The 10,101-nt window shown below is 38.8% G+C and overlaps 1 pseudogene; it reads left to right on the top strand.

The window, feature by feature from the left end:
* The first annotated feature begins 7,980 nt into the window (after positions 1-7,980).
* Positions 7,981-9,159, top strand: LOC123596762 (annotated as a pseudogene).
* Positions 9,160-10,101: the final 942 nt, after the last annotated feature.

Raw genomic sequence — 10,101 nt, 5'->3', positions numbered from 1 at the left:
TAAAATCCCTGGAGTTGGACTGTGTGGGCTGTAAAGCTCTCCCCTGTTTTAGCAAGTGGCATGCCACCCGCTCAAAACATGGTGAGGACTTAGAGCTTAGGTTTGTGGACCACCACCCCTGCGACCCATTTACTAATTCCATATGGATGTCACGGGTTGCTCTGCTCACTCGGATTGTGGAGGAAATTTAAAATCTTGATAAGAGAGTCCCCACATGGGGGATGAGCACACGACCTCAGAGGTTACACACCTTTTGTAAAGTACCAGAGTGTGTTAGCACTCAGCTCTGCCAGCAAGATCCCTTTCTAATTCTTGAGTCAAGCCCTCTTCTGCCCCTGGGTGCATCCATTTCATCGCAACTGCTGCATATACCTTCGGTTGGCCTGTGGCCTGGGAGGGTCTGTGCAACCGCAATGTGCAGGAACAATTACAACCGAACAAGGGAATAATTTGGTCAGTAGTTTAGTATCTCAAGATCTAAAGAATGATCACCTTCCGTTAGACTAGTAGACCCAAATTGCCCTTTTTATTGCTTCGCTAAAACACACCACTTTGCCCAGTTCATTTATTGACTTTTTCATCTCAAGCACAAATTCTTACCTAGGTGGAAGTTAAAGGCCCACAACACACTAATTGTAAAAGCAAAGAGTGCCAATTCAACAGAATTCCAAAACCACGGGAAATGCCTGTGAACTTGACAACTCTTGTGTAAATGAAGCCTGAAAATGATTTTTTTTTTTTTTTAAAAGAGGCCTTGGGTATTCCTCAAAAAAACTTTACCTCTCTGTTACAAGGGTGCGTTTACCTATGGAAAATGACAGAAGCACTTGGTGTTAGTTGCAGTAAAGAGTAGGAAACACCGAGGTTCCTTTTTGGGAAATAACAAAAAACCAGCTGCTAAGATTTGATTTAAATCACACCCCCAAAATACCACCCTAGCGTCCAGAAACATACATCATCTGCATAAAGAATCTAACCCTCCCCACCCCCATCCCCACCCCCACCACTGTTCTGCTTTGCAGGAAGCGAGCAAGAGTTAAAACACAAGAGCAATTTTTAGAGGAAACCTTACGACTAGCAATCAGTGCTAATAAGATTCTTTTCCTCTTGCAAGATTCACAGAAAGCCCTAGATCCATGCCGAGCACATTCAAAGGCAAGGGACTAAGAGCTCCTCTCACAGGTTCATTATCATTCTCAGGTTATCCCAAGCCAAGTGAATCAGGAAAGCAAATGAATTAGTGAGAATTACGGAGCCTCTGTGGTCTGAACCCACTCCAAATCTCGGTGAAGATGAAAGGTAGACGCTGATGTCTTATGTCCCAAGGTTCTCAGGATTGGAGCCCCAGCGCCTAGCTGTTCCTCGAGAGCCTTGCAGAAATGTGCAGGCAGTTAATGTTGCCTAACGTCTTCTGACCGTGGGTTCAGCCATGTGGGAAAAGTTTTACGAGGCTGCAAAACCAAACCCCCTTTCACTCACAATTAATTACAGAAGACTTGCTATAGCACCTAGCTTTCAATGAGTCCAGCGTGGGCACTTTTCTTCTTATTTTGGTCACTTGCTAATAATCAAAGATACCAGGGTAATGCTTTATTATATGATGCTACCAAATGGGATTTTTGAAGGAAAAAAAATGTTTAAAATATTTGAAGTGCTAAGTGGTAAGCTTCTTTGCAAGAGCCGCTTTGAGCTGAGGGGCAGGATTTAATTTGAACGAAAGTCTTGGAATTACAGAAGTTGTTGTTGTTGCTGTTGTTGTTGTTTCTCTTGTTTTGAAGGCTCCTGGCAAACGGGGGTGGGCAGAATGGGGAGGTGGCATGAATTTGTGCTTATGGTAGAGATACAGTGTTCCTTGGAGCATCTATGGAATTTGAACAAAACATGTAGTAAAGGTTTGGGAGTAGCAGTTTGTTTTCATTAAATACTTGTTACTGCTAATTATATTTGATCACTATAAAGAATACAGTTTAATTAAAGAAACACGGTGGTTAGAGAAATATTTGATTTCCAAAGGAGAACAATTTATCTTTTCATTAGTAAGTAGAGAAAAAAGTAATGGCGACTGTATGTTTTTCAGCATGTTATTGGTTTTTATGTAGAGGCTTTATTCCATTCGTAGGGGAAAATCTTTTATCTGTTCCTAAAATTGTGGTACGCTACTAACATCACATCATGTTGTTTTCATGCATGCTTCGATGTATGTAACATAAGTAATTATTTTAAAACGAAACATTTGGCAAATGATACAAAACAACATATTCTAACATCAATCTCAATAAATGTATCTTCTTTCTCTTTGGAGATAGTTTCCGTGTTAACTCTTTCAGTGAATGTTGAAAAGTACTGTGACGTTAAGGTTTTCCCTAATCAACATATGGTTTTCATTTTCATTTTGCAAGGTAATATTTCAGCAGTGGTCTGGAGGAAATTAATGGAAAATGAAGGCAGATAACTATCCTTGTAACTAAAGCTTAGTATTCATGTTGCTTGTATATCATTGCATATAATAATTCTTTTAAGCAGTCACAAAATTTAGAAATTTTGACTTGTAGAAATGTATCCTTTCTACATCAGTTGTGTTTGAGTCAACGCCCATGAGTTCTGCAAGTGTAATGGACAAGGGCATGTCTTAGTATAACTGTTATAATCTTAAGAAAAAGGATGATTCAAATATTGTGTTTATGGTATGTAAATGTCAGGGAGGACTCAGACTTAGGACAAGAGAAGTCCCTTTCTTTGCGATCTGCATACCAGAAACAGCATTGGAAAATAAGTACATTTAGAGGTTTGTGTCACGTTTTTAAAGGAAATGATTTTCGCCTTACCATCTTGAATATATTGCCTGTAAATTTTGGACAATATTTTGTTTGTGAAATCTTTAGATGGTCTGCTGATTTTAACCTTTTTTTTTTTTTGTTATAACTCTCAAACACCACTAAGTTTACATATTAATGTGTTCGGATAATTATACTTTTCAAAACTTTTTCTTTTATCTCACAGGGAAAGGTGACCCTAAAAATTCATATTTAAAAGTACAATGTAGATGTGTTTGAAGCTTCACAGCTATTTTTTCTTTTTACATTGTCATTCAAATGTGTAATTTCTCCTTAGCATATACAAAAATTGCATCGAACACAAGAAAACATAAAACATAAGCTCCTGATTCTCTCCAGGTAGAAGAGACATAGTCTCATTTTTGCTTTTGTGTTGCATATTCTGCTGTGGTCGCCGTTGTTATTTCCCACCATTACCACCTCCTTTCCAAGGAGAAGTTTTTCCTCTCTTTTTTGTAAAACTGAAATAATTTGACACTTCTGGGTAGAGGAGGAAAACAAACTTCCAGCTTTTGATAAATTACATGAATGCCTGTGAAAACCTGCATGTTCAAAACTGCTAAATCTGTAAGCAATTTCACACTGAAATCAGCTTTTTACTAGATCTCTGAATAAAGCACAGGAAAGCAATTAGAGCAGTTTGGTATACAAGGAACAGCCTAGAGAGCCGCACTCTGCACGCTTCCATCAAAGCAGAAACACACCTTTGTTAATAGAAATATTATTTAAAATGCCGTGGACGGGCGGCAGCCCGCAGCAGACGCAAGGGCTCCTGCGTTAGCACAGAGGCCTGCTCTGCCCTCGCGCTGCCCACAAATGACCAGGGAAATCCCAGAGGTGCTCTTGAATTTCTGCATTCTCATTTCTTCGGCTGTAAAATATCTGTCACTCACATCCCACACTGGCCAAAGTGACACCTGCCAGTCTCAAGAACAAGGACAAATTATTGTCCGTCTGCCAACCGCGTCTCTGCAATGAGAGCAGAGCAGTGGTAGGCACGTGCATCTAATGGTGTATTGTTAAAGTCCGTAATCTGGTTTTTTTGGTGTTTCTTTCAAGGAGGTTGAGTCTCAGCATATTGTTGTTTAACATTCAGAACCTGGGTTTTTGCGGTCCGCTGTGCATCGTAACGACTCATTTAAGAATGTTTACAAACAGGTGGCAAAATATATATCGAATAAGCTCAGGCATCACTGTGCAGGGCAATATGATGTTATTGTCACGACAGACCCGTGGCATTCGTTATCCTTGGAATACTCCTAGCATCCTTTCAAGGCCAAAATCCAAAAGCATTTCCTCAGACCCACAATTCTGACCTAAAAGTTTTGTGCTGTGTGTGTGTGTGTGTGTGTGTGTGTGACACAGAGAGAGAGAGAGAGAGAGATCTGTCATCATGTCATATGAAGTTATGCAACATTCTATCCCTTGTTGATGAAACACAACATGACAGAATGTAATGTAATGTAACATATCAAAAATGTAAATAATATACTTTGTGGGATGAGATATCGGCTGTCAATTCCTATAGTAGGGCTCTGAACTGAACTTACTGAGGCGGACAGAAGCTCGGTGAACGCCAAACTGGCCGTGGTGTTTGAGAACGGGCACATACCACAGTTCACTGATTTCCCCAATTACTTTGGGGTAGTTTGGCACGTATAGAAATGTTCAACAAAAGTTCTCTTGTTGGACACTTCTGGGAAGTAATTTGATTGTTAATTACAAACGCTCAGGGTGATTGCTCTGCATAATTGTTTTACTCCTTCAGTCCTCCGTGAGAAGCTTATCTGCCGAAGGTTTATTTTTAGATCTTTGAATTTTTAACGTCTATGTCACACTGATGCAACATGAGTGACCTCTCCAGATAAAAATCCTTTAAAAATCTGTGAGAGGTACAAGTGGGGAGACAGTAGGACCACATGCATTTTATCACCGATAGCATCTGTAATCACAGAACACACACACGCACACACACACACACATTTCAAAATTCTGTGCCATTTGAGAAATAACTTCAGCTATATGCTCTAAATGGCTTGAAAATCATAAAGAGTAAAAGGCACATCTCAGAATTAAGCCAAATGCATTCCAGATACTATTCCTTTTTATTACCGAGCTGTGGTCTTGACTCTTAACAATAGACAACACAAAACAAGTCCGCATTGCTTGAAAGGTGAGTGGGCAGAGGCTCATCTGATACTGCATTCCTGAGAATGGAACCTTTTATTTGCTGTCATAGTGATGACTTTTAATTGTCCTAATAAATAAGCTTTTAAAAAGCTTCTAAAATGTTCTCTAATAACATACTTTGGTCTTTAGCCATAGAAATGCAGAAATAATTAGAAGTGGCATTTTGTGCACTGCCTTCTGGACTGGGCTGAAGGTGAAGGAGAAAGTCTCATGCTATCCTTGTCAGCTGCAAGGGTAATTACTGCTGGCTGAAATTACTCAACATTTGTTTATAAGCTCCCCAGAGCACGCTGTAAATAGATTGTCTGTTATAGTCCAATCACATTAAAACACTGCTCCTTGCAAACTGCTACCTCCTGTTTTCTGTAAGCTAGACACAGAGAGCCCGCTGCTCACTTATTGAGCACCGAGCAGGGAAGAGCTACGTGTAATGTGATTGTTTTCATTAGATTCCTCTCTGTCCAAGATCACATTTGGCGTTTGCAGAGTCTGAATGCTAGTGGGGTCCATTACGTTCATTAGGACCCTTTTATTTGCTTCAGGGAGGATGGATATCTTTATTACGGGATATGTATGTCACAGTTTGGAAGGAAATTTAAAACAGTACAGAAGAGTGACCACATACATTTCCTTCCACACCTATGATTTGTTTATCTATATTGAGTTTTAGGAAGTTCATAGCATTTACTGGTTACACCAGTTTGATTTCATTTAGCACATACTTATGGAGTCCTTGCTATATGCCTAACATGGGGCTAGGTACTGTGAAGACAAATATTTATTGTTTTTAAGGAGACTTAAATATAGCCGGGGAAAACTGACTTAGATGCATGATAAAGTTAAAGACTAATAAGATATGCGATAAAATACAGATTTGAAATACAATATGCACCAACACGAACATGCGAAGGCTACATATGGGTGATCAGCAAGTTTTTGTGTTTAGAGAGCAAATCGAATTTACTGTTTCGTAAAGGTAATAAGGCTTTATGAATTAAATTAATTGTGTCCCCTTCAAAAGGCACCAGAGACAACCCAAAGAGTAGTTAGCTCAGCTTTTTGGTGAACCTTGCTTCCCATTTATTATTTCACATGAGAGAGATTTGACTGGACCTTTAGGCTGGCTGTCCTAAAATGTTTTGAATACAGAAGAGAACAGGAAATTAAAAGCAGCTCAACAGAAAAACCCTGGATATTCACTGAACCAAATCCTAGAATAGTCCAAGTTTGGTCTCTAATTGGTTAGTAAATAAGTTTAGCTATTTTGTTTTTGTTCATGTTGGGAAAAGAATTGGGAATCATTCCTGAGTTGTTTCCATTTATCATTGACCAAGATTTCCAAAACCTGGGTGATTATGTCAGTTTCATAACTGGGTGTCAGCAGTTTCAAATTAAAAAAACAAAAAACAAACAAACAAAAAACACATTATAAACCTATTTTGAAAAGGCAGAGATATTGGATTATTGATTATGACTGGGTGTCAGCAGTTTCAAATTAAAAAACAAACAAACAAACAAACAACACATGATAAACCTGTTTTGAAAAGAGAGAGATATTGGAAGAAAAACATTGCAGAGAAGAGACGTTACTCAGTAAATGGCAGGCACAGGAATAAGAAATACAAATTGAATTTATATTCAGATCTGAGACACAAAAGGACTAGCTGTGAATTGGAAGAAAAATGGGCATAATCTTACTTTCCAGGAAATCTTTAAATATTTAGCCTTTCCCTTCTTCCACACCATTCCAAAGTTTTCTCAGGGAAATTATCCTTCTTTTTCATCTAATCTGGAATTGATATGGGGTTTTGGAAAACTCTCATTTCCTATTATGTATACCAATGTCACTGGAAAGCAGTTCGAGAGGTAGAGACATTTGGGTATCAGAAACGATGATTCAGTTAGATTTTACGGTAATTCCCGGAAGTATTGTATTCTAGGGTTTAGTGCAGAAAAGAGCAGCAAATGCAGATCAGATTTGGGGTAGGCACATATATTGCCATGGAAAGCCAGTGATATTTTACATAGAAAACTAAATGAACATAAGGATGCCAGTGGTGTGTCCGTTTCAGAATGTTTGGCTAAATTTATTTTCAAGAGAAAACTAAAGCCAAATAAAATTGTCCTTTAGGGCTGGCACACGTTGTCTTAAAATAGACCGAATCCATTTGTAATCTATATAACATTTTTATATGCTCCCCATTACTCACTTTATGCCATTAGCAAAGCACTGAATCTTTAAAGAGAAACTTCCTACAGCTAAAAAAGACATTAAGGGGGAAAAATGCTGGGAGCCATAGTGACAGGTACAACTAAGCTTGTATCCTTCGGTTCCCTGGAAACCAGTCAAACACTATCTCATCTTGCAATGGTTGTGTCTGATCCTTTGCTTCAGACATCTTCCTAATAATGGCAACTGCAGAGGTGACTCTCTGCAAATAAGGGTTTGCAGCCACTGGGCATCCATCACATTTCTCCAGAGCAACATTAGACCACCCTAATGGGTACTACCGTCTTCATTATGATATTAATTCTCTAAATTTCCAAAGTGATTTCATTTGTAATATGACAAAGGCTGGCCGCTCAGGAGACAAACTGTTTTCATCCCCCTCCTGCATGCTCACAAAGGCTTGCTCTCTTTAGTCTTTGGGGGAAAAGGAATTTGATAGCATCAGATCTCTTGCGATACACAAGGCTGGCTAACAGCTACACCACCTGCCAGCACTTGATGCCTGCCCATCCAGCCCGAAGCTTTCTAAAGCAGTGGTTGATGAGTGGAACGTGGATGTTGGTTTGGAAAGAAACTATGTAGAGAGAAAACAGCGGCAGAATAAAAAACTCGGCATGGAAGCTGAGTGGGATTTGAGGGTAACATTGGGGTCAGAGAGAGGCTGGAAACAGAATCTATTGCGATAGGGCTAGTTTGGGAGATGCTATCTCACATCGTGCTTTTTCTCCCTCCTACCCCGGGTCTTTGCTGTGGCTACAAATTCCACCACTGCCAACTGAAAACAACCTCCAAAATATGGTAATTCATTTTTCTTTCAATATGCTAGCCCCTATGGACTTTAATCCAATCTACCCACATCAAAATTAGCTTATCTTCTACCATGTTTACTAGATATAAAACTTAACACTTCAAAAAAATCCCGTCTCAATCAATATTGAGGATTTTCCACTCACCGACGATCATTGTTTCTAACTGAATTAGCATCATGGATAGAATGTCTGAATTGAGTGACCCAAAGCTAAATGTTTGAGAGGCCCAGCATTGGTCAAACTATTGAAGCAGATTAAATTTTCCTCTGCTTTCTCCTTCCTTTCCTTCTTCTAGAAGCTTCTTGCTCTTACTTCTTGTTTCTTACTTCTTACCACTGACGCCTATTATGTTTAAAGAAATTCTTATTAGAAAATTCTAAAAAATGTTATTATTTTTGAGTAAAGCATGGACTAATTAGTAGTTTACTCTTTGACCCCAGTACTCTAATCAGAGGTGGCACATTTTAGTGGTAAACATCAGCAAAAGCTGAGTTTTGTTCCATCAGCGAATTTTATAATTCTGTCAAAGTGAATGAGAGAAATTACCTGGCTTCGAGGTCTTCAATTTCAAAGTGAAGGAACTGGGCCTTGCCTTTGCCGCCACCCATGCTGCCCAGCCATGGTCAATCCCACCGTGCTCTTAGACGTCCTGGACAGTGACCCCTTGGGCAGAGTCTCCTAGCTGTTTCCAAAGTTCCAAAGACGGCAGAGAGCTTTTGTGCACTGAGCACTGGGAAGAAAGGATCGGGTTATAAAGCTTCCTGCTTTCACAGGATTATTCTGGGATTTATGTGCCAGGGTGGTGACCTCACACACCCTAAGAGCCCTGGTGGCAAGTCTACCTATGGGGAGAAATTTGATGATGAGAATTTCATCCTGAAGCACACGGGTCCTGGCACCTTGTCCATGGCAAATGCTGGACCCTATAAAAACGGTTCCCAATTTTTCATCTGCCAGGACTGAGTGGTCGGAGGGCAAGCACGTGGCCTTTGGTAAGGTGTAAGACGGCGTGGATATTAAGGAAGCCATGGAACGCTTTGGGTCCGGGAATGGCAAGACCAGCAAGATCACCAGGGCTGACTGTGGACAAATTTAATAAATTTGACTCGTGTTATGTTAACTACCAGACCATTCCTTCTACAGCTCAGGAGACCACCCCCCCCCCTCATCCGCTCAAAATATCCTATAATCTTTGTGCTGTTGCTGGAGTTCTATGGGTTCCATATTTTCCTTACTCCCCTCCACATCTACCTGGATTGCAGAGTTACATTTATGACTATGAAATAAAAACTAAGCAATAATAATAATAATAATAATAATAAAGTGGAGGAACTGGATTATAGACTCCAATTTTACTATTTTCTATTATTTCATATTACATTTATATTAATACTTTAAATATCATTTTATATTATATCTGATTTTTTGTCCATATATGTTCAAACACCTGGTGCTATTGCAGGATACAGTTAGGCCATATCTCATCATCACAAATGTTAATTGAATATTCGTATCATTGATCTACAATTTCAGGATATTTGCCATAACTCAGAATCTTCAAGACATTATCATTTAGAAAACAACTGTAAAGCTTTTATACTTGAGTAGATTTCCTTTAGGTTTTATTATTAATGGAATCTAATCATATGCATGATATACATCACTTTTGGAAATATCAAAATATAAATGTACATATTTTTAACAAAGTAAAGCAATTATTTCAGTAAAGCAATTATTGCCTCTTTCCCCAAACCACAAATACTTAAAAAAATTATTTGGAGCAAAAGAACGTTACTGAATATTTCATCTCTCGTCCATCCTATTTTTCAGTTTAAGAGACTGTCTTATGAATTTCTTAAAGTTGTTGCTTGTTTGGTTTTAAAAATATATTCAAACTAAGCTTTTTTAATCTAAACTTCTGTAAATGTTACAGTTTCCCTTTAGAAGTTGAGAGTTGGCTATTTCTTCTTACAGTTTAATTTCTAGAATAAGTCATATCTCAAGTTGTGATGTTCTGCTTGGTACAGAAGATAAGGGT

This window comes from Leopardus geoffroyi, chromosome C1 (genome assembly GCF_018350155.1).
Source record: "Leopardus geoffroyi isolate Oge1 chromosome C1, O.geoffroyi_Oge1_pat1.0, whole genome shotgun sequence".
NCBI lineage: Eukaryota > Metazoa > Chordata > Mammalia > Carnivora > Felidae > Leopardus > Leopardus geoffroyi.
The sequence above is the reverse complement of the archived record's forward strand: the minus strand, read 5'-3'. Positions and strand labels throughout refer to the sequence as shown.